This window comes from Kogia breviceps, chromosome 2 (assembly GCF_026419965.1).
Source record: "Kogia breviceps isolate mKogBre1 chromosome 2, mKogBre1 haplotype 1, whole genome shotgun sequence".
Classification (NCBI taxonomy): Eukaryota; Metazoa; Chordata; class Mammalia; order Artiodactyla; family Physeteridae; genus Kogia; species Kogia breviceps.
In genome coordinates, this window is record NC_081311.1 from 151134820 (window position 1) to 151161052 (window position 26233).

Sequence of the window (26233 nt, forward strand, 5' to 3'; positions counted from 1 at the left end):
CCACAACGAGGTTGGATTTTATTCTAGGTGAAATTAGGAGGCACTGCAGGTCTGTTCAAGAAGGGAAGAGATGTAATCTTATTTATGGTTTTAAAAAGATCACTCTGGGGCTTCCCTGGTGGCGCAGTGTTTGAGAGTCCGCCTGCCGATGCAGGGGACATGGGTTCGTGCCCCAGTCCAGGAAGATCCCACATGCCACGGAGCAGCTGGGCCCGTGAGCCATGGCCGCTGGGCCTGCGCGTCCGGAACCTGTGCTCTGCAACGGGAGAGGCCACAACAGTGAGAGGCCCGCGTACCAGAAAAAAAAAAAAAAAAAAAATCACTCTGTTCAGAAAGAGAAAAACAAATACCATATGTTAACACATATATATGGAATCTAAAAAAAAAAAAAATGGTTCTGAAGAACCTAGGGGCAGGGCAGGAATGAAGATGCAGACGTAGAGAACGGACTTGAGGACACGGGAAGGGGGAAGGGTAAGCTGGGACGAAGTGAGAGAGTGGCATGGACATATATACACTACCAAATGTAAAATAGATAGCTAGTGGGAAGCAGCCGCATAGCACAGGGAGATCAGCTCAGTGCTTTGTGACCACCTAGAGGGGTGGGATAGGGAGGAGATATGGGGATATATGTATATGTATAGCTGATTCACTTTGTTATAAAGCAGAAACTAACACAGCATTGTAAAGCAATTATACTCCAATAAAAATGTTTTAAAAAATTAAAATTTTTAATAGTGATAGTTTTATGAGAAAAACATAAAAAATAAAAAAATAAAAAGATCACTCTGACTGCAAAACATCCATTAGCACAGCTAAAATTACAAATACTGACAATAGTAAATGTTTGCAAAGATACAGAGCAACCAGAATTCTCAGACATTGCTGGTGAGAGTGTGAACTGATACAATCACTTTGGCAAACTATGTTGGAGTGTCTGCTTCAGCTGAACATACTTATACACCTTGACTCAGCAAGCCCCTCCTAGGTATATTCTCAATAGAAATGCATGCGTATGTTCAACAACAACAAAAACTTTAATGGAATGATCATTAAAGCATTATTCAAACAGCCCCAAACTGGAAACTACACAAATTCCTGTCAACAGTACAATAGATAAAGTATAGACTATTCACACAATGAAACCCTGTACAGGAATTAGAATGAATAATCTAAAACATGAATGAATCTCACAAATATCATTGGGCAAAAGCCAAACACAAAAGAGTTAATATTGAATTATTCAATTTAAATGATTTTTTAAACAGGCAAATCTAATCTATATTTTTAAGAAACAAAATAGTGGTTACCTCTGTGCAGGTAGGGGGTGGCCAGTGACTGGAAAGTAGTCTGTAGGTGGAGAGAAGTAATAACACATTAGCACTGAGACCATAGCTTGGTGGCAAAGAGGGGTGATGAGGAAATGATAGGGATTCTTATACTGACTGATGATATACAGTATACATAAAAAGCACAGCATCAAAGACTCATACTCAACAGCCATCTGTTACAATCTGCCTTCTATAAGCCTGGTTTAACCACTCTTGGTGATAAGAAACTCACTATTTATAAGGGAGACTATTCTTCTTTTGAAAAAAATATCTGATAGTTCAAATATTATTTATAATAGTCAAAATCTTTTATTATTCTAGTTTTTTCTCTCTGAAACAACATGGAACAATCCATTTGAATATTAGTAAAAGCTCTTCAAGGAACTGAAGACAGCTGACATATTTTCACGTTAGTCTTCCTTTCTCCCAGTGAAACAAGTCAGCAACATGATCCACTCTTTGCAGAAAGTGGGTTCCAGGTACCACTTCACCCCAGTAACCACCCTCTGAGAAGCCCTCATTTGCAAATGTCACTAATGAAAAGAAGAGAGAGGGAGGAAGTTGGGTCAGCCCTGCAGATGTAGGATACACAAATGTAGAACTGTGAGTACAGGGGGCTTCAGAGCTCAGTGATTTGAGTGAGTTGTAAGAGCATTATAAGGATGGTTCAGGGTAGCTTCCAGATCTTCTACTTGACATTCTTACTTTAATTTAAACTTAAAGTTTAAAAACACTGACTTGTTTTTACACCGGCCATTAATTCTTTTCCATCCACAAATTTTCCTTTATATCCCACTTCTACATTCTCCCTTCTTTGAATCATAACCAGTCTTGGTCAGAGCCTTTTGTTAAATTTCTCCTGTTTTAAATCAATTCATTTCCAATAGCTATTTATCTGCTACAGTTTTGTCCCAACACTTTCTAATAATGTAATTTTTGGAGTTATATTTCATGTAAATCTGGGAAACTTCCTAGTTGTCAATATTTCTATACACAAAGATTAAAAGGAAAAGAAAGAAGCAAGATAGGAAATAATAGGAGAGAGGACAAAAATTTATATTTATTTTACATTCCAAATATATATTATTTTGTATAATAACATATGCCATGTATAAATGCTATGATACAAGGAATAAGAGGTGAATTATGGGTACTTCATTTTAAATATTTCTTTCCAGTTACTCAAGGTATGATTTCTAGCATGAAACCTGATAAAGCATCACTTGTAGGTATTTATCTTGATAATATGTTTTTAAAGTTTTGAAGTTTATATTTGAGCAAAAACTTCTATAAATATGGAAAGCTGATTTATAGTGAGTTTGCCAAGTCTTTTCTTCCTTTCTTAAGTCTAAGACCATCTACCAGTTATGAGTTTGTTTTACATCTTCTCTAAATAGCAACACTGCTATGCAAATAGTTTTTATAAACTTGACCTTTGCATAACAAGTTCAAGCAATCAAATTTTAAATTTGTTTTTGTGAACACCTAGATTTGGCTTAGCATTTATCCTTGCTTTGCAACATAGAAAAATCCATAATAACCTTATACATTTTGTTCCTTATATGATCATGATTTAGAGTGAATAATTTTAAGTGTTAAAAGCCCTGGAAGAGTCTAGCTTGGTAATTAATTAAGTAAGTAATTAGGAATTCGTTATAACACTCTTTTAAATGAAGAAACATTCTTTTCTCCTGTAACCAATTTTAGCTGTATTAATCACTCCCACTGATGCCATTTCACAGCAGTTTGCTGCAATATTATCATGAGAAGTCAAGAATTAGGAAATTAGTAAGAAAATTACCTGAGCACCACTTGGTGATCAGGTTGTGATCTTGGTTCCAATTGTAATCATCGAGTTGGATGACTAAGAAACTTTATTTTGGGGGCTTCCCTGGTGGCGCAGTGGTTGAGAGTCTGCCTGCCAATGCAGGAGACGCGGGTTCGTGCCCCGATCCGGGAGGATCCCACATGCCGCGGAGCGGCTGGGCCCATGAGCCATGGCCGCTGAGCCTGAGCGTATTTTCTTGTTAGCTGATACGTAACTGTTCTTGGTATCTCTGCCAGCTGGTGATCTGATGCTCTAAGGTAATTTTCCAGCAAGTAGAAGGGAATTTTACAGGAGTACTATTAATTTACTTTTGTGGTACCTGCATAAGAAACCTGGAATGTGTTACACCCGGCTTCCAAACTAAGGGTCAAACAGTTGTGAAAAATAAAATTTTTACTCATTTAGACATGAAATACCACCGAATTGGGAGATTTCAAAAGTATATATTTTCTCATCTTCCTTGCATTTCTTTAATAGAGTTTCAAAGCAAGTACAGTGATTCCTTAATTTACACAGGTTTGAAGATACAAAGACCAAGAAAAATGTTTTAAGGGACTAGTTGTAAATCTCAGCTTGCAAAATTGGATAATGAAAAAATAATATTCATCTTGATATTTATTACATTCTTAGTTTAAAAAATCTAAGTCCTCTTACAATGAGTTTTCAATGTCTTTTACATAATAAATTATTGTAATGCTTAAGTTTTATAAACAATTTTTTGTACAGCAGTTTTAGTAGTTACTTTTAGTTAGATTTTCAGTTTCATTTAATACTGTTGTTCTATTTTTATTCTATTTTTATTGTCATTAAAAATGAGTTATTAAACTGAAGTTAGTATTTATAAACTTAAGAAAAAATATTTTTTATTGAACTCATATTCCTGATTTCCTTAGCTGCTATTAAAACTTTAAGCACATTTAAAAATTATTCTAAATGTGTCTTCTGTCCTTTTATAAAGTATCTTTATAGTAACAGTAGATACAAACTAGGTATATATTTCTATATTTCTCACTGGTATAAAACATGTAATCTCACTCAGAAAATTAGTTCATACAAGTTTAATTAACTGAATAAAACAGCTTAGAAACTTTTCTTTGAAAGTTCACATACAATCAAATTTTTTTTCAGTAATAAAGCCCATATTTGTTTGCTGGATATTAGCTCTGACACAATTTTTGATTATGCTTAATACAGATTCTCTACTCTAGCCAAATGGTTTTATCAGGGAGGAATTACATTTAGCTTGAGTCAGAGCAACTTGGAAAAGATCCCCTCCAAATTCACCAGGCTTTAGTCTCTCGCATAAAAGAATCTGGAGGTGGTTAGACCGGAGCTGTCTGGCAGCTGCTAGAAGGCATCAGGGGCCCAAGCTGCTTTCAGCTCTCTTCTCCTGCATGCTTGTGTGGCCCTTATCCTCAGGATCTAAGATGCCCACTTGAGCTTCAGCTGTTCTTTGGCCTTCTGGGCAGTAGGGTGGTAGATGGAGAGAAGAAGGATATGCTCCTTCTCTTTAAGGAGATCTTCCAAAAGTCTCACGCAGTGACATAACACTTGTACTTACATTTCACTGCCAAAAACTTAATACTTAGCTGAACTTGGTTTCAAAGTGGAGATGGAAAACATAGTTTTTTGTTTTGTTTTGTTTTTTAATAGTAATACAGTTTATTTATTTTTAAAACATCTTTATTAGAGTATAATTGCTTTACAATGGTGTCAGTTTCTGTTTTATAACAAAGTGAATCAGTTATACATATAGACATGTCCCCATATCTCTTCCCTCTTGCATCTCCCTCCCTCCCACCCTCCCTATCCCACCCCTCTAGGTGGTCACAAAGCACGGAGGTGAACTCCCTGTGCTATGCGGCTGCTTCCCACTAGCTAGCTATTTTACATTTGGTAGTGTATATATGTCCATGCCACTCTCCCACTTTGTCCCAGCTTACCCTTCCCCCTCCCCGTATTCTGAAGTCCATTCTCTAGTAGGTCTGCATCTTTATTCCTGTTTTGCCCCTAGGTTCTTCTGACCATTGTTTTTCCTTTTCTTTTTTTAGATTCCATACATATGTGTTAGCATACGGTATTTGTTTTTCTCTTTCTGACTTACTTCACTCTGTATGACAGTCTCTAGGTCCATCCACCTCACTACAAATAATTCTGTTTTGTTCCTTTCTATGGCTGAGTAATATTCCATTGTCTATATGTGCCACACACTTAGGTTGCTTCCATGTCCTGGCTATTGTAAATAGAGCTGCAAGGAACATTTTGGTACATGACTCTTTTTGAATTATGGTTTTCTCAGGGTATATGCCCAGTAGTGGGATTGCGGGGTCGTATGATAGTTCTATTTATAGTTTTTTAAGAAACCTCCATACTGTTCTCCATAGTGGCTGTATCAATTTACATTCCCACCAACAGTGCAAGAGGGTTCCCTTTTCTCCACACCCTCTCCAACGTTTATTTTTTGTAGATTTTTTGATGATGGCCATTCTGACTTGTGTGAGATGATATCTCATTGTAGTTTTGATTTGCGTTTCTCTAATGATTAATGATGTTGAGCATTCATTCTTTCATGTGTTTGTTGGCAATCTGTATATCTTCTTTGGAGAAATATCTATTTAGGTCTTCTGCCCATTTTTGGATTGGGTTCTTTGTTTTTTTGATATTGAGCTGCATGAGTTGCTTGTATGTTTTGGAGATTAATCCTTTGTCAGTTGTTTCATTTGCAAATATTTTCTCCCATTCTGAGGTCTCCCATTCTGAGGGTTGTCTTTTCGTCTTGTTTCTGGTTTCCTTTGCTGTGCAAAAGCTTTGAAGTTTCATTAGGTCTCATTTGTTTATTTTTGTTTTTATTTCCATTTCTCTAGGAGGTGAGTCAAAAAGGATCTTGCTGTGATTTATGTCATAGAGTGTTCTGCCTATGTTTTCCTCTTAAGAGTTTGATGGTGTCTGGCCTTACATTTAGGTCTTTAATCCATTTTGAGTTTATTTTTGTGTATGGTGTTAGGGAGTGTTTTAATTTCATTCTTTTACATGTAGCTGTCCAGTTTTCCCAGCACCACTTATTGAAGAGGCTGTCTTGTCTCCCCTGTATATTCTTGCCTCCTAGAAAACATAGTTTTTAAAATCTGGTTACATGGTTGCTCTGAAATAAAATTAAGGTTCAGCAATTGAGGGGAAGCAGGTGAATGAATATTGGAGTAGGGAGCTAATACTCTTCTGCCATACTTATATATCCATTGTCATTTGAATAAAACATATTTCCATTTCTATTTCTTGGTTCAGCAAACTTTCCTCTCCTAAAAAGTCTTCCTCTCTTCCCATATTATTCTTATTGAATTTCTAGGCTTTCTTCAATGGCCAACTTAGTTTCTCTTTCTTTCTGTTTTTTCCAACTTCCTTGAATTCACTCAAAATTCAGATAGTATTTTTTAATCTATACCACTCATTTGGGACTCATAGTATGTTCGATCTCATTAATAATTTGTTTCTGTGTCTACGTGCTATATTCCCAACGATGTGATGTCTGATCTTATGAAGCTCAGACACCATGCCTTTTGCTTCTTTGTATCCCTGGGGCCTAGGGGACATGAGATTGTATCTGTCTTATTCATGACGGATTTGAGATAGCTAACATAAAATGTTCAAAAGTGATAATAATGTGCATTAAAATCTGGAGCAGGGAAAATATAAGCTAAAATGGGAAGCCAAGACATAAAGAGGAGAAAAGTACAAAGTATAAAATGTAAAAATGAATGTTGTAAGAAACTACTCTTAAAACTTTTAATATTGTCTACATATTTGACTAAAATACGTATTTGACTAAGCTACACATGCTATTCCTGGTAACCAAGTGGAAAAGGGAAATATGACAGATTGTAAATTACTATTGAAAAGGAGGGGTGGGAATTATCATTGAAAGCAAATCCCTTTCCTACAACTAAGTTTTAAAAGAAATTTCTCACTCAGGACTTTATAATGCAGGACTAAGTAATATAGTAGAGAATGTCCGTAGTATCATTCCCATATCAAATACAGTGATAGGCTTATGAGGCTGTTTCTTATAGCATTCATCAATAAAAGGCATGACATCAAACACAGCAGTGAAGGTTGTTTTATAGAGGGTCAAGGTTTAATATTAATTTTCTTATTGTTGAAATAAAAATTAATAATAATAATCAAAGCAATAAAATAACTGGAGCATATCCTTCAGTCATTAATGCCTAACACTCTCTTAACCTCATTTCTGAGCTAGGCCAGATGATTGAGAGTTTAAGGTGAATATATCCATACATTTGACATGTGAAGCTGTGTGAGGAAGTGGCACAAGATAGAGATAAAAGCACAGCTCTGGCACTTAATTGGCTGTAGAGCATTGGGTAAGTTACTTAAGCTTTCTTTGCTTTAATTTCCTCATCTACAAAATGACAATAATAACAGTACCTATCCCATTGAATTGATATGAGCATTATAACAGTAATGTGAATAAGGTCTTAGAACAAGAGCTGTCATATGATAACTGCTATTAAAGTAGTTGCTGGGAATTCCCTGGCAATCCAGTGGTTAGGATTCTGCGCTTCTGCTGCAGGGGGCATGGGTTTGATCCCTGGTCGTGGAACTAAGATCCCACATGCCGTGCAGCCCAAAAGAAAAGAAAAAAGTAGTTGCTAATTCATGTTAAGTAGATAGTAATGTTGAAATACTTATATGAAAACTGAGAAGGCAGGCCAAGGTTTTTACCTCAATGGATGCCCACAATTCATTCATTCAGTTCTTCCTGATTATGAAGAGAATGGCAAAAGCTATTATCATGGATGAAACTGAAGGTTTTACTTTACAATTCAAAATTTTAGAATAATGTTTTTCATGTGCTTTGTTTTAAAATTTGGGTCATTGAAGTCTTACCAAGCTGATAAGAATGGAAAAGGAAAATGCAAACATGCTCAGTATTATTCTACAAATCAAATCATAGAGAAGTTGGTATGACCAGCCTAAAAGAAGTACACAAAAATGGCATAAAATGGTCATCTATGAATTTTGAGATTTTGGAGATTCATTTAGCCACTTATTTTAATTTCTTTACCTAAAGTGAGTATAGAACAGTAAAAGCAAATGTCATGAGTTATAAGGAGGATAATCTCTTTCTGTCATTGTCAAAATGAAAAATCTTGGTAAAATGCAAGAACTACTTATTACTGGATTAAAGGAAGTATGAAATGGTTTCTGTTACATTAGGGCAAAATAATTACTAAATGATAAATAGACCATAAATTTATGTTTAAAAAACAAAAATAATGTCAATCATAGAAAATGTTTTACATGCCAGTAAACTTGATTTTTGAGAGTGGCATCAAAGGTTGAGCAATTTTTAGGTCTCCAGTGTAATAGCAACTTTTTGGGAAGGAGATCATGACCCATTATGCCAAGAGAATTCTAAATCTTCAACCTAGCAGCAGCTGAACACTGTTTCATTATCCAGAAAATGTCCTTTTTAAAATTGACATTTTTCTATGTTCACTTCCTAAGAAAGGTTAACTGTCATCTTTGTAATGACCTCCTGATTGTCCACAGCTTATTTCTTTTATACTTGAAGCATCAGCTAACTCCTCCTCAAAAAATAGCTTCAAAATGAATCATAAGCTCCTGAAAGACAAGAGCAATGCTTCTTATCTCTTTGTAGATTCAGAAATTGACTCTATGCCTGACATTAAGCACCTGTTCAGTAATTGTTGTTTAAAGAATGGAAATCAGCAGAATGTCTTCCCAGGATTAGGTTTTATGTGCTTGTAAGAAGCCCTTTTTGTATGAGCAGAAGAGGGAGAAGGAAAAGGAATAAAGAGCATTCACTAAAGAAGAATGAGAGAGAGATTCATACAATAATCTGTCCTCTCAGCCAAGGGGAATAATTTGGTGATGTAACTCTGGAGGGATCTGGTAAAGGAGAAAGGCAAGAGAAGAAGGTTGTTTAAACCTCTGTTTGTCTTAGTTCAGAGTTTGTTACCGTAAATCATTACCACTATAACCCATTTTTTAAAAGTGTGGCAAGATATTAGCTGTGGACTTGTTAAGAATTGTTTACTTTGTTGTAAAATCCATTGCTATACATTTATATGCCCTACAGTGTTTGAAAAGTGAAAGACAAATCTCATTTGCCACCACTGAAAGAGACAGCTATTTTCCAACTTTCACTCTGAAAATTGATAATTAAAGGGAAAGATCTAACTTGCTTTTTTTTGGAGGAATTCTAATTCATCACCATTTTAAAACCCCCAATGAAATACTGATTTAATCAAAGAATGTTAAAGCCATGTGCAGGAAGTTTGGTGGGATGAGGCTCTACACATGTATGTCACACATTGCTTTGCAATCACTTTATATCCTCTACAACATAGAGATTTGACAACCCTCTCTTAACCCAGTGATCTATAGCAAACTCATGCAGGCAAAACCTGCCTTTATGTGCCTATTGGGAGCTAATATAAAGACATCACTGGTGAGGTTTTTCCTGCCAAAAATGTCTCATCTTATATACTTGAAATTTTCTAAGAGGACAGATCTTAAATTTACTCACCACACACACACACACACACACACACACACACACACACACACACACACACCACCACACCACACCACACACCACACACAATGGTAACTGTATAGAGGTGATGGATAAGATATTTAGCTTGATTGTGGTGATCTTTCCACAAGGTATACATATATTAAAACATGAAATTGCACACCTTAAATATATATAGTTTTTATATGTCAAAGATCTCTCAATGAAGTTATTTTTTAAATATTTCATCTGAATATCATCAAGGTTTTAGACCTAACTTCCAGCTTTACAGAAATAGAGGATATAGAAGAACAAGCTGAACCATATCATAAGGAAATCATTTTTTAAAAAATCTAGAATGTGTGATGTCCCTCAAAGCAGCTAGAATGGTCTCTTCAAAAAGCCAGTGTCACAGGGAAAAACAAACATGGGACTGAACTAGAATAGAGTCTAAAGAGACATAATAATCAAATGTAATGCATAAATCTTGAAGGGATCCTGGTTTGAAAAAAATTATCTGTTAAAAACATTTTGGAGACAACTAGATATATTTGTATATGAATGAGTGATAAATGACATTAGGGAATAGATACTAATTTTCCTAGTTATAATGGTATTGTGATTATATAGTTTATTCTTATTAAGAAATGCATGCTAAAATATTTAGTACAGTGTGATGATTTCTTCAATTTATTTTAAATAGATGGCTTAAATAGTTCAGTAAAAATATATTTTACATAATATATAAAATTCTAATAACACATCAATCAAATAGATACAAGTATATATAAATGTATACACATACATAAACATATGGATAGATGGATATAAAACATGACAAAATGTTAATTTTGCTGAATCTTGGCTAAGGATCTACAGGTGTTTATTGAGCTATTTCACCTTTTCTGTATGTTTGAAAACTTACATACATAAAAGTGTTTTTTAATTAAAAATAAAACAAGCCAGGGAAAAGTAGTAACCCAGTAAGATTAAACGTTATCACTGTTATTAGTAATAACTATTTATTGATCATCTGCTATAACTAGAAACCATTTTAATTGCTATACATACATTACCTGATGAACTTTTTTCAAAATACACATAAAATTTACTATCTTAATCATTTTTAAGTATACAGTTTAGTGGCATTAAGTACATTCACATTGTTGTGCAACCATCATCACCATCCATCTTGAGAACTCTTTTCAGGTTGAAGACCTGAAACTCTATACCTGTTAGACAATAACACCTCATACTCACAATCCTGCAACCTCTGACAATCACTATTGTACTCTCTGTACCTATGAATTTGGCTACTCTAGGTACCTCATTAAGTGGAATCATATGGCATTTGTCTTTTTTGTGACCAGTTTATTTCACAACCACTACAAAGTGAAGTTGAGTTTCAAATTCAGTTACACTGTTCTGCTAAACCATGCTGCAGTACTGATTTAAATATTTATATTGTTACAAAATTAAGAATTAATTAGAATAAACTTTCTGTCCCATCTTGAATGTGCAAATTTGTCAGTTCTACAAACAGAATCTGATTAGATTGATTAAGAGAAACTCTTGCCCAGATGGCAGCTTGGACAGCCAAATGTCATATATTGTCTTCATTGACATGTGGAGTGCTTAGAATCAGGGAAAGATAAACTGTCACACACGACTTCCGGCAGATTGTCAGTTTTCAGAATAACTAAGCCAAGAATTGTAGGGTCCAAACATTAGGGTAGTGAGGGAATGTTTTAATGTGGCAGCAGGTCCATTGTCTGAGATCTCTAAAATTGCATTCAGTGGTTTATAGAATTGCTAAAGAGAGTTGGATGCACAGCCTTCTCAATAAATAAGAATGAAGAAAAATTTAGTTAAAATTAAAAGTATCTTTGCACAGGGACCATAAAGAAAGCTTCCCCCCCACACACCCTATTTTCTGAACCATGAGCTTTGGTCTAGAAGGAACCCAAGGTCAAGAGCCAACCTAATTCATGGAACCCTCATAACAAAACACAACCTGGATCTACTTTCTTCCAAACTCTTTTCTACTCTTAGGAAGGAAACAGGAAGCAAGTTCAAGGGTCCTCCTTTAGATTTATATATCTATTGAGCATATCATCTGAGTTTCTTATGAGTTTTATTCTGTAGAAGAGACAAGTAAAATATTGCACCAGAGATTTAAAAGCTCCCAACATATATAAAAGGCAATACTGTCTGATTTCAAAAAGAAAAGTCTACAGTATAAATGGTTAAAGTAGTAAATTTGGGTAATGTAATCTGGCAACTTCTATTTTTAAATCTACATGTACTTTGACCAATAAACTCACTTTTCATAAGCTTGTTATTTAACAACAGAGGGGACAGGGGACCTGAAGACCATTGTAATGCCCATCACTAAGGAAATGGTTGAATCAGTGCATTTATACAATGGAAAATTATACTGTTATTTAAAAAATAAATCTTTATTTGTGAACTTGAGGGGATGATATTTCTGCTCAAAAACAGCAAGTTGTAGAAATGTATATATTTTGATCCTATCAGGAGCTTGGAATGAGGTCTGGAAGGGTGGACAGCATGATGTAAACCTGAATTACTTTAGGACTGGAGGAAGAGCTGATGGAGATGATCAGTCTCTTTAGATTTCATATTGCAATCTTGTTACAACAGCTAAGTACTGCTCTGTCTTTTTTAATCTAGTAAAGAAAAAATGTAAAGTTCTGCTCAGACCTCAGAAAATACAATTTCTAAAATTAAATTCTAGGCAATGGAATTGTTTCCCTTTCCTTTTCCTAACAGGCACTTAGTTATCTAATCACATAAAAGGGAAAACTTTTTTTACTTTGAATGAAATAAATAAATAACTTGAAAACAGTTTTTCAAGATCATGGACACTTAACTTTAACTTGATTATGAGAGTGAAACAATAAGCCTAATGAATCCCAAAATAAACACCGTACTGTGAATTTAAGAAATGTATTTATTGGTTAGCCATCTATGTAGGAAGGCAGAACTACTAAATGGAGGTGACCCCAGCCCTGCAGTCATACTGCCTGGATTCAAATCCTGTCTGACACTCTCTTGGTGTGGAGTATTTGACTCATTACTTAACCTCTCTTTAGGCCTCCATCTGCTTATCTATAAAATAAAAAATAATTCCCTTAGAATTGTGCCAGGAACATAGTAAGTTTTCAATAAATGAGTTAGGTGCTCTGCTATACGATTCAGTTTTACCTTCAAGTAGCTCCTAGTGAAGCAGGGACACAAACTTCTAAAACTTAGCAAGAACCCAGCTAATGAAAATTTCTTCTGCAAAGGATAACAAATATTTTTAATTCCTCCCAAGTGGCATAGTCTATAGCAGCTTGGAGATCAGCCAAGAGCTATGAGTATATATAGCCACTTAGACTGTCATTGTTGGCGTAAGTCTGAAAAGACTGCTAGTTTTAGAAGAGGAAGATGACTGTTTTCCTTCATACCTGGAAGCAAACACATGGTATGTTCAGAAAAGGAGAAATGAGCTTTTAAATCTAAATTACTGTTATATAAATTATTATAATAAATCAATATAAACTGATATGATTTTAACAAAAGGATGATGACTCTGGGACTAGAATGAACATAGAGGGCATTAATTCCACAAGAAGAGCAAGTAATGAGAAAATGTCTGGCAAACCTTCTCGGTTCTCATTATGCCATCAGCACATATTTCATTAATGGCTAACAATAAGCAATATGACTTAATTAAAGGGAGATAAATATCCAGACTATTTCCAGTCCATTCAGGCTAATGGCATCTGCAAAACAAACCATATATAACTGCTCTTTTGATTACTAACAATAAATAAACAGCCATTTGAATTTCCTAAATTTGTCTTTCCTGTAGCAAGGAATTCACGATATCCTAAAGGATCTGTTATGGGTTGAATTGTGTCGTGCTAAAAGACATGTTGACATCTTAAGCCCCTGTACCTCAGAATGTGACCTTATTTTGAAATAAAGTCATAGCAGATGCAATAAATTAAGTTAAGATGAGGTCATACTGGAGTAGGATAGACCTGTAATCCAATATGTCTGGTCCTGATAAGAGGAGAAGAGACACAGATAGACACAGGGAGAATGGCCCACAGTAATTGAGGCAGAGATTGGAGTTATACAGCTGCTGCAAGTCAAGGAACATCAGCAATTGCCAGGCAACCACTAGAAGCTAGGAAGAGTCAGGGAAGGATTTTCCTGTAGGTTTCAGAAAGAGCATGACCCCACTAACATCTTGATTTGGGGATTTCAGAGTCCAGAACTATGAAATAAGAAATTTCTGTTTTAAGTCACCAGTTTGTTACTTGTTACAGCCACGCTAGGAAACATATACATTGTACTTTCATTATGGATATAATCCTTTACCAGGCCAGTTGTAGTGAATTGCAGTACACCTAAAATGCTTAGGAGCCTCTAATTTTAAACTTGATATATAATCTTTATTTCCTATAAATAACATAAAAATAATGATAAACTCTTTTTTTTTCTATCATAAAATCAGAGCAAGATCCATCATTCAGGAGCTACTGAATTCTAGTCTCAAGTACTATATTAGTTTCCTAGGGCTGCCATGACAAAGTACCACAGACTGGGCGGGTGGCTTAAACAACAGAATTTATTTTCCCACAATTCTGGAGGCTAGTGTCTGAGATAAAGGTGTTGATGGGGTTGGTTTCTTCTGAGGCCTCTCTCCTTGGCTTGTAGATAGCCATCTTCTCCTTGTGTCTTCATATTGTCTTCTCACTGTGCCTGTTTGTGTCCAGATTTCCTCATTTTATAAGGATGCCAGTCATTTGGATTAGGGCCCACCCTCATGCTTCATTTTAACTTAATCACCTCTTTAAAGACACTATATCCAAATACAGTCATATGCTGAGGTATTGGGATTTAGAACTTTAATATATGAATTTGGGGGACATAATTCAGCCCGTAACAAGGTCAAAGAAAAGATTTTACTATGGCCTTAATGAAAGACTGCTCTCAACCAACTCACTCAATGTATTTAGTGCCATTGTAACTACCAGAAGTACTGTATAGTAAAGTTTTTAATAAAAGGGCATTACTAAAATCCAAGAGATCTTTAACAAAGGGAGAACTTCTTTTCAATAGGCTGTATAAACATTCTTTGCCTAACACCTGCTCAACAAAGGCTTTAGTCTTGTATAACTTCATTGTTTATCTTTTTGTGTGTGTGTGGTACGCGGACCTCTCACTGTTGTGGCCTCTCCCGTTGTGGAGCACAGGCTCTGGACACACAGGCTCAGTGGCCATGGCTCACAGACCCAGCCATTCTGCGGCATGTGGGATCTTCCCAGACCAGGGCACGAACCCGTCTCCCCTGCATCAGCAGGCGGACTCTCAACCACTGCGCCACCAGGGAAGCCCTCATTGTTTATCTTTTTTTGGAGTAATTCAATATTCACTGAACTTATTCAGAGAATATTTAAACTTTTCTTTTTTTCGCATTGTTCCATATAAATTGTATGCCTTGTAAAAATGAACTCCAATTGTAAAATTAAATGTGCCTTTTCTGTATCTTGTCAATCTTATTCTCCCAGTCTAAAGTATGTCACCCCATTCCTACTGCTTTCAGTTCGGGTTACAATATTAGATAATATCCAGTAAAATAACCATACAAGCAGTCATAATTTCCTTCACAAATTGAGTCTTATGACTATAAAAAAAATGATTAGAGAAAATTTAGTAACTTAAAACTGTACCCACTAGCTGGTTTTAATTATACCAAAGCAAATTTTAGTCCTGGGCAAAATACCTATTTTCATAGGTGTTACACACTCAGTGAATAAGACTATCCTATCCTCCCCCAGAAATACCTGGTAAAGTAAAAATAAGGATTGTTGGAATATTCTCATTGGTTTAATTCTTAGAGAGTAAACTCAGAGAAGTACAGAATAGGATAAAAACCTCAAATGGCTTCACGGAGATTCTCTTTTCCCAAGGGAAGAGTCTACAAACTCAGTCAGCATTCAGAAGGGGTTGTGGGTTTGAAAGATGGGCAGTACTAGCTAAGCAAACATGTTCTACAATTGAAGAGACTTTATACAAGAATTCCATTATGTGTGAACACCTATAGCAATTTTTTTCTTTTTACCTAAAGTAGTGATTGAATTATGCACCAAAGTGAACAAATAGTTTTCTTATGTAATAGAATTTTAAGAGATCTAGTCTACTGTTGAAGAAAGGCAAAATACTCAACTGCCCCCTTCACTCTAACTTGCAGCTCACACCTCAAGATTTCACATTATAGGCTTTCCTGGCCTTAAATGCAAAGATGGCAAGGATCAAAATGTCCAGTTAGATGGACTGTTCCACAGAGTTGGAAATATAAGCAAGGAATTGGACAGGAATCTTCAAAGTTATGTCAGTTGACATGAAGATGTGGGTATTCTCTCCACATAAAAACTGATCTATGTAATTTAACAAAAAACTATTGAGTGCCTACTATATGCTGGTGACTATGCTAGATGTAGTTGGTCATTAAGACACAGTCCCTATCTCCAGGGAATTCAGACGTAACAAAGGGGATAGATACAGAGCCAAATAACATGGTAAAAGTGAAATTTTAAGATAAACAGGAAAGCAGTTAATTTTGCAGGAATCTGGAACACTAAGAAGTGATAAATGAGTGGGCCGTCAAGAATAAGTGAAGATATATGGACAAAAGGTATGGGAGGGTGCCTTTCGTGGCCAAGGACGTAGCTTGTACAATGATGCAGAAGAGTTCAGATGTCTGTAGGGAAGAGAATGCTCTAGTGAAGCTAGAGTCTATATCACAGAATGAATGCAAGAAAGCTTGAGTTGAGATTGGACGGAGAGACCCAGTTGTGAGAGACTTATTATCAGGGTAGTGGACAGAGCCTGGAGACTGGGAAAAATGACTAGTTAATCATAGGATCAGCAACCTACACTGTCAGCCAGATAGTTTTTATGCTTCACACATTTTTCTGTGCTTGTATCTTTATTTTTATGGTTTTGTGTTTGGTTAATATTTTAAAATTCCATGCTGTAGTAATTGTAATAAAAATAACTAAAAGATGGGGTTCCTTTCTGTGCCTGAATCAGACCTTTAAAGGAACCTTAGAATAGCCCTGGAGAATGTTTTGATGATAGTGAGAGTGATTGTAATAAGAGAACCCCAAGATAAAGATAAATTCAGGACAACAAAGAAGGAGCTACTTGTTCGTTAGCTCTCCTCTTCCGAGATGATCTCCTTCAAGTGGCAAAATCCATGGAGGTTCTGGTTTTGTTTTTAATTAGGGAAACTGTTCTTCCAGCAGCTAACATTATATGATTCAGCTATCACATATTTAATAATAATTGAAGGAGAACAGAAAAATCCCTATAGTCAAAAAATTTAATAATTAAGGAAATTATCAGAATAATATATGCAAATTGGCCACTTAGATTGTTATTATAAAAATATTATGGAGATCTGTTTGACTGTTTACCCAAAATATCTGCGTTTTCTTTCTTTATCTGCAGACCTACAAGCAGTATGATTACTCAGAGCCTGTAGATCTTTGGGAGACAAATAGTGCCAGCTCCCAAATATTCATAGTAATATATAACAAATACAATGCTAATTTTAGGCTTTGGTAAAGACTTATTGTTAATGACTAAGATGACCTCAATGTTCCCCTCAGCTTGACTAAACTTTAGATAGGTTTGTTCCTAATCATAGTCCCGTTTCTTAGAGCATTTGCTTTACAAAACTTATAATCACAAATTCTTTCTCTGTTCTCTTTGAAATGTATACAGATCTCCTTAGAAGTCTCTTGCTAGTTTTATAACCTAGGGAATGTCTTTCTCAAAGACCTGACAATCATCATGTTGAAACATATTCATCAAGGAAGATAGTGCCCCTATCTCTCAGAGTCTGTGGGAGATTAGAGCCTAACTTCAGTGGATGCCTTGTTACAAGATTTAAAACTTCCTTCTGTCATGAAGATGTGAGAAAGTTTACTTTTTCTTTGGGTTAGAACAATTATGAGATACAGGTGGTTTATGATTCCCCTCATCCCAAATCTTAAAAACTCTGTAGCCCTTTGTTTCAGTGAAATTGAGCTCAGTCTCTATCCCCTATTGCAGTAGTCTTGAGGAAAAGCCTTCCCTACCCTTTTGACTTTGTCCAGTGCAATTTTTCTTTGAGATTAATGACATCAAAAGCTATTGATATATTCCTGCTATTCTGTTCCCAATCAGTGATGACTCTTTGCCTTCATCATTTGATGTTTCATGGTAGAAATTTTAAAATCATCCATTAAGTTTTCCACAGAACTCCTGTATGAAATAACAGATTGTGGTGATGAATTTTTTGCACAAAAAAAAAAAAAACCAAAATTGAGATTATTCAGTTTAGAATTCAAAGTTAACAATAGAATTGGGTCAAGATTCCAATTAAGAGATTCTAGAATATTATTAAATTCTTTAATCTCTGATTGCCAGATTAGAAAACAAAGGTTCTGTGTGATCTGACTCAGAAAAATGACTGATGCTACTTCCTCTTTTAGTTAGAAAGGCAGCTCTGGAGAAGTTGCAAGGAGCCACAGGAGTTGTGGAGAGAGAACACAGCAGTGTTGGGGTTAGAGAGACCTCAGTTTGAAATGTAGCTCTACCACTGATTATATGTGTGACTTTGGGCAAATTACTTCCTTGCCTTTAAGAAAGAAGATAAACATACTCCCTTGGCCAGGGGGTCGTGTGAGTTGTATGTGAGAAAATGTGTGTGAGGCAAATGATGGCTTTTACCACCATCTCAGGCCACTAGAGTCTTAGATGGCTGTGCAATGCTGCAATACTTAACTTCTAAAAGGGCATTGACAAGATGTGCTAGGGCAGAGACAGAGACTCCTCCAGAGGGAACTCTGCCCTCACCTCCTCCCTGTTTTCTTAAGAGTGATAGGAGTCTCTTGCCAGCATCCTGCCAGCATTTGCAGTTGCGACTTACCTCTTAGCAGGGAGCTTGACTGGAGCACCTGCCTGGCTGCACCAGGTAATTGGCTCTCCTCTGTCTTCACCCAGGAGAACAAGTGCTTTAAACTGTCTTGAGCATAGGGGAAGAACCAAACCCAACCATTAACTACATAGAACACACTCAATCCACTCTGAAAGGTGATATAAGAAAAACTTTGTTTTTCACTTGATTCTATGAAAAAAACCAAAACACACAAAACAAAATCAAACAAAAACCCTGATGTAAACAAATAGTTTTTCAACTCCTTATTTTTAAAAAAAAAACTAGATAGATTATAAAACTTTTAAACCAAAATAGAGGAACACATCAATCTTTTAACTTCAGTAGAGATAAGAGGTGTATGTGGGGTGGTAGAAATTGCATTTCAGCCTTAATTCTCATATAAATTCTATTTATTCTTTAATATCTGGTGAGAATCACCTGGAAAGTATTGATATCTTTCAGGAAATCTCATCAAACTGTAGATCCTGATGAAAACCAGATTCATGATATCAGCATGGCTCATAGGACATCTCATTTAAAAATTAATGGAATATTATTTTTATGATATGTATTTTGGGAGTCCCTTCCCAGTTTGGTTAATTTTTATTCTTCCATGTTCTTAATCTTAAAGATTTTCTATTAAAATTTGCTTATAAAACTGTACAGAAAGTGGTCTTATTTATGTCAGGTCACAGACTTGACTTAGAAACCACCTAGGTTTGGATACTTTTTATTTCCTGATTCAGAAAGCAATTCAGGGCTTCCCTGGTGGCGCAGTGGTTGAGAGTCCGCCTGCCGATGCAGGGGACGCGGGTTCGTGCCCTGGTCCGGGAGGATCCCACGTGCCGCGGAGCGACTGGGCCCGTGAGCTATGGCCGCTGGGCCTGCGCGTCCGGAGCCTGTGCTCCGCAACGGGAGAGGCCACAACAGTGAGAGGCCCGCATACCGCAAAAAAAAAAAAAAAAAAAAAAAAAAAAGCAATTCAGAAATCCCAATTAATTGATAGTATACAATTTTCTTTAAGGCATCTTCAATCCATTTTCTTAATCTTATATCGTTTGATCTCCACCCCCATGACTTTGCTTTTCTTGTAATAAAATAGGTAATAACACAAGGGTAACAAGGAGGGCAACATCTGTGCTGATTATTCAGAGAAGCAAAATATTTTTCATCTTTGTACATTTGTTGGAAGCAGAAGTAATTTTCCCTTTGTTTCCATAGATACAGTAAACAAGAAATACACTTTCTTGTTTACTAATTGGTTCCATTTTTGTTATACTGATTATGATTTTAAAGGCCAATTTTATTTAACTTTGCATTAGATGTATTTCAAATATATATATAGAAAAAAGGGTCTTAGTACGTTTAACTTTAGACAAGATGTGATCAAAGAAAGATGTAATATAGAGCTTATAAGATAATATATCCCTATTTCTAAGAAGATAGGCCAGAAATACAACTTTTTTTTTAAATTCCTATATAGGAAGCACTTTCGGTTCAATCTCCTCCAACTTTCTCCTACAAATTATGGGGAATTCATTTTCAGTTTTCCCTCCCCAGTATACAATCTGAAACATTCAAAGAGAATATATTTTTTTTAAACTTGAAAATTGAGTGACAAATATTTAATGGACGGTAGGAGGAAATTAAGGCAACACAAAAGAACAGTAACTATAAGGGATAAGAAAACAATAACAAACATATTAGAGAGCACATCCAAGGCTGAAACTTTTGGACTTCTCCACTCAACCAACCACACATGGCACCACTAACACAGGAAGGTTGGTCCCTATTGCTCTCCATGATCTTTGTTTTGAACAACTCTCTTGTACCTCAGTTTGAAAGGTACAAGTTTCCAAACATGCCAGTTATTTCCTTTGCCACCCACGTTTTTCTACTACTTACCCCTGAGGACACCTTTGTATTACCTGTTACAATAAACATAGTATTATTTACCCCAGAGTTCCTCAGTCTTGACACTATTGACATTTTGGATCAGATAACACTTCATTATGGGAGGCTGACCTGTGCACTATAGGATTTTTAGCAGCATACCTGGCATCTACCCACTAAATGATATAGCACCACCTCTCCTAAATCTTAATTTAAATGTCTTCAGAAATTGCCAAGTGTCCCCTGGCAAGCAAGATCAAGCGCCCCATTTGAAAACCACTGGTTTACACTAATATTTGTTTATTTATGCATCAATTCATTCAATTAATGTCTATCAGACGCATGCTGTGTCAAGCACTGGAATACAAAAGTAAGAAAGATATAGTGCTTGCCCTCTCCTATCCTGAAGTCTAGTTATAGATGTGGACAAGAAAACTGTCAATTACAATTTAGTATATAAAATATTACCACAGAGGTAAAAACAAAATGCTACTAGAGCATAATGAAAGGACACCTAACCCAGTTTGGGGGATCAAGGCTTTCACAAAGGAAGAGGCACTTAAGGGGACATCAAAAAGATGAGTGGGAATTAGCTCAGTGAAAAATTTAAAAGGGACAGAGTGTTCCAGGCAAAGAGGATAATTAAACAAAAGCCTGTAGGTGAGAAAGCAGGTCAGCATTACTGGGGCACTGAAAACTACAAGCAAGGACCAGGTTACATGAGGTCTTATGTTTCATATTAAAGAGTTTTGACATTATTCTAAGGACAGTGGTGAGTTTTGATCTTCCTCTTCAAGATGATGACTCTGGATAAGGGAGCCATTACTTTTGTAAATTCAAATAACTGTTCTTCTGCTGTCAGTCAGTCAGTCAGTCCTTGAATGCTTCTATGCCAGCCCAAAACTTCTCCCGTTTCTCCACTCTTTTACCAGGTACAAGACAGAAACCATCAATCTTCCAGGTCTATCCATAAAAGAATGAAAACTTATCTCTGTAATTAAAACAAAAACTGTCCTACATTTTTTCACTGTTACATAAGTAACTCTAAAGATATTCTGTGTGGTTATCATCAAATAGGTACCAAGTTTTTGTACACTAAGTCAAGTAATGCTCCAAGAAGTTCTTTAAAAAATAAGACAAGTAAATAGTTAATTTGCCATTTATAGATGAAACTCAGAAAGAAGCAAATCAAAAGCAAGTTTGGAAAAAGCCTACTGACTTCCCCTCTCCAAGAGTTGATGTTACATCTTGTTATATTTTTCTAAAATTCAATTGGAAAGTTCTGAATTATAAGGACATAAATTTTTTAAAATTGTGTCTAATACATCTACTACATAAGCACTGAATTTAGTTATTTGTGTGAATTAAAAACATTAAATAGTCAGGTGATGTTTGTTCAACACAACTAAAAAAGACATTTAACATGAGAGAGAAAACAACTTGATGTGACTCTAAGTAATATCTGAGTCACTAACAAGAAAGTCAAATGAATGCTCAACATATTGGGAGAATGTTTTTTGCCAAGGAGTAACTGTGTTTAACAGAATGTGTTTTTGATTGAATCAGTTTGGAATTTGAAAAATGAAAAATTGGTAGCACTACTTTGCTATTAACTGTCCTTACTCAAAGCAAAGCTTTGTAGAATATGTCTGTTTGCAGGTAAATAAATTTGAATTCATTTCCTCCTTATCATCTGTTCACTATAGTATGAAACAAGGGAAAAAGAGAGCTCTGGGGAAAATAAAGCAGAGATGAACTTTTCCCTCCAGCTCTATAAAGAATCATCTTTATATCTAGAGAAGTGGGTCAGAGACCTTTATCTTTGACCGTTAGCACACTTCAAAGCAATTCTTGTCAATTGTTTTTTCTCTTACAGGTAAAAAAGTTCCTGAAGTTTTCTTTCATTTTCTCATGAAAAATGCTCTTCCTTTTAGGGAGATAGATACATCACACTGAATAAATCTGTGTCATTCTCAGTGCTCTGATTCCAATTCCAGATAGATGTGCCTGCAGGTCAAGAATACTCTGATTATGCCAACACTCATGAATATTGGTATATTAACATTTGTATTCTGTTCATCAATCTCATGAGTCTGGTTACAGGGAGTCCATCAAATCAGTGGTTAGCACATCCACTCTCAGAGTGACTACACAAGATTTAGGATTACATACTTACCAATATAATAACACCTGTGAGTCCTCTTGGCTGATAATCAATCAGCCTTTCTCAAGTGGACATCTTGACCATGGTATTGGCTATTTGTTCTTCCCATTCAAATTTTCTACAACTAAAATTCACCTATTTCTTGTGATCATTAAACAATACATGGAAACCATAAATAGAAATAATATGTATGCTTTCTGGATATAGGAATATGTGATGATATCGGTTTACTCTTTCATCTGTTCCATAAACATAACTCTCTCTGTGCACCAGGTTCTTTGGTAAGTACTGGAAATGTGCCATTACCACCTTGAAACAGTTCACAAACTAGCAGGGGAGATGGAAATGTGCATAAACTTGATATAGTATGAAAAACACAGGATAGGGGGATCAAGATGGTGGAGAAAGAGGACATGGAGCTCACCTCCCCCCACAAACACATCAAAAATACATCTACATGTGGAACAATTCTCACGGGAAACTAACTGTAAACTGGAAGAAGAAATCCTATACAACCAAGGCTGCAAGAAAGATTCCATGTAATCGGGTACACTGGGAAGGAAAGCACTGGGTTGGGACCTGTGCCTCTGGGATGGGACTAAGTGGAAAAGGAGAACTCGTGGGTGGACATGGGAAGTGAGTGAGGTAAAACCACAGACTAGGTGTCCCAATCCTGGGGTCCAGCGGGGAGAAGACAAGCCCCTTGGCTGCTTGGAAAACTACTGAGACAGATGCAAAGACTGAAGAAACCTAGACTCCACTCATGAGGAATACACAGATTCTGGCTTGCCACCAGACAGGGCAGAGAAAGGTCTGCCCTAGCGGCTACTGCTTCACCACACTTCCCAAAATGAGTTTGAATGAACTCTCTGGCCCCCCTCACTCCATACCACAGCTTGGCACTGGATGCAGGGCAACCAGGTCTGGGAAAAGACTCGATTTAAGGACACAGAGGCAACCCAGGGGCCCAGAGTGTGGTCCAGGTGGAGTAGCAGTGGCCACTGTTCATGCTTTCTCAAATGCCAAGCAGCCCAGACTTCTCACAGCAGTGCAGCCTCTTCAATTCCTGCATCCACAATACCGCAATCCCCAGCATCAGCTGAGTGAATGCTCTGGCCCCACTCACTCAGTGCCAAACCCTTGCACTAGATCTGGGACAGTAAGGGAAGACACCACGACCTTGGGCTGTGTCTAAATGGAGCTTGCAGATGCCTCTGCTTACAGTGGTGTATCAGACCTCTGTAAGCACTTGATCCATGCTTACTACAGCATTCCCCCCCACTTTGGAGCAAAGGCCCCAGTGTGGGGAGAAGGAAAAACAAACATTTAAAAGGAACAGAGCCAGTTCAAGCCTGACCCTCAGGGTATCTGCTCCAGCAACTTGAGCAGCCCCCAACCTTGAAAGGGCTGTGACTGCCACTGAGCAGAGAGGAAGTCCCTCCTCATACCCTGAGCAGGCTGTAGCTCCTCCAGTACCAGCCACACACCCTATCAAGGTGACGGCTGCCAGTACACCCCGAGGAAAGACATGACTGACATCCACATCAAATCCAGCCCTCCCACCAAGGGCACTGGGCACATGCAGTCTGCATAGGGATGCTCCCACATAAGAACACCCCTTCAAGACCACAATAAGTAACTGTTTCACCTAAATTCACAGAGATAAAGTAAAATGAAAAGGCAGAGGAACTACACTTAATTGAAAGAACAAGAGAAAACCCCTGAAAAAATAAATAATAAAACAGAGAAAATCAGTCTACCAGGTAGCGAGTTTAAAAAATCAGTAATAAAAATGCTAACTGAATTAAAGAGAATCAATCTAAGCACAGATCACATTAACAAGGAACTAGAAACTATAAAGAAGACTCAATCAAAAATAAATAATTCAATTTTTGAGATAAAAGCAATCTAGAATCAATAAATAGCAGACTCAGTGACACAGAAGAATGCATAAGTGATCTGGAAAATTGAATAAATGGAAATCACTCAACAGCAGACAGAAAGACATGAAAAGAAATGAAAGCAACATACGAGATCTATGGGATTAATATAAAGCATGCCAACCTAAGCATAATAGAGATTCCAGAAGGAGGGGAGAGAGAAGGGGATTGAAAATGTATTTGAAGAAATTATGGCTGAAAACTTACCAAGTCTAAAAAAGGAAACAAATATCCAGGTACAAGAAGCACAGGGTCCCAAACAAGACGAACCAAAACAGACCCACACCAAGATATATCATAATTAAAATGGCAAAAGTTAAATGTAAAGAGAGAATTCTGAAGGCAGCAAAAGAAAACAAAGAGTCATATAAAGGGAACCCCAATAAGACTATCAGCTGATTTCTCTGAAGCTAGAAGAGAGTGGCATGATATACTTAAAGTCCTGAAACAGAAAAACCTGCAACCTAGGATACTCTACACAGCAAGATTACAATTTAGCATAGAAGGAGAGATAAAGAATTTCTCAGATAAGCAAAAACTTAAAGAATTCTGCAATATTAAAACCTATCCTAAGAGAAATGTTGAAGGGTATTCTCTAAATGGAAAAGAATCTATAGAAAAGGGAAAATCCCAATAGGAAAGGAAAATATATACTAAGGATTGAAGATCCTTAAGTAAACCAGTGATTGAAGGTCACTTAAATAAGCCAGTACATAGATTAAAAAGCAAGGAAAAATTATAAAAGTAATTATAACTACAATAAACAGTAAAAAAGAAGTATGAAGATGTAAAATAGGAAATCACAAAATATGGGGAGGGAAGTAAAAACATATAGATCTTTTAAAATGCGTTTGAATTTGAATGACAGTTTAAAGCAAGTAGATATAGTCACTAGTCAACATACATGAATTCCATGGTAACCACAAATAAAAACATACAATAGAGTCACAAAAATTAGAACAAAAGGAAATCAAGCATACTACAAAAGAAAATCATCAGCCCACAAAAGGAAAAAGCAAAAAGAAGAAGAAATGAGCAAAGAATGACTACAAAACCAACTGGAAAGCAAGGATTAAAATGGCAATAAGTACATACCTATCATTAATTACTTTAAATGTCAATGGACTAAATACTCCAATTGAAAGACATAAAGTGGCTGACTGGATTAAAAAAACCCTGCAATATGCTGCCGAAAAGAGTCTCATTTCAGGGTGATGGACACACAGAATGAAAGTGAGGGGATAGAGAAGGTATTTCATGAAGATGGAAACAACAGGAAAGACGAGGTAGCAATATTCATATCAGACAAAATAGACTTTAAAACAAAGACCATAAAAAGGGCATTATATAATGATAAAGGGATCAATACATGAAGATATTACCCTTATTGACATATACACACCCAATATAGGAGCACCTAACTACATAAAGCAAACAGTAACAGACATAAAGGGAGAAATTGACAATAATACAATGATAGTCGGAGACTTTAACACCCCACAGATATCAATGGA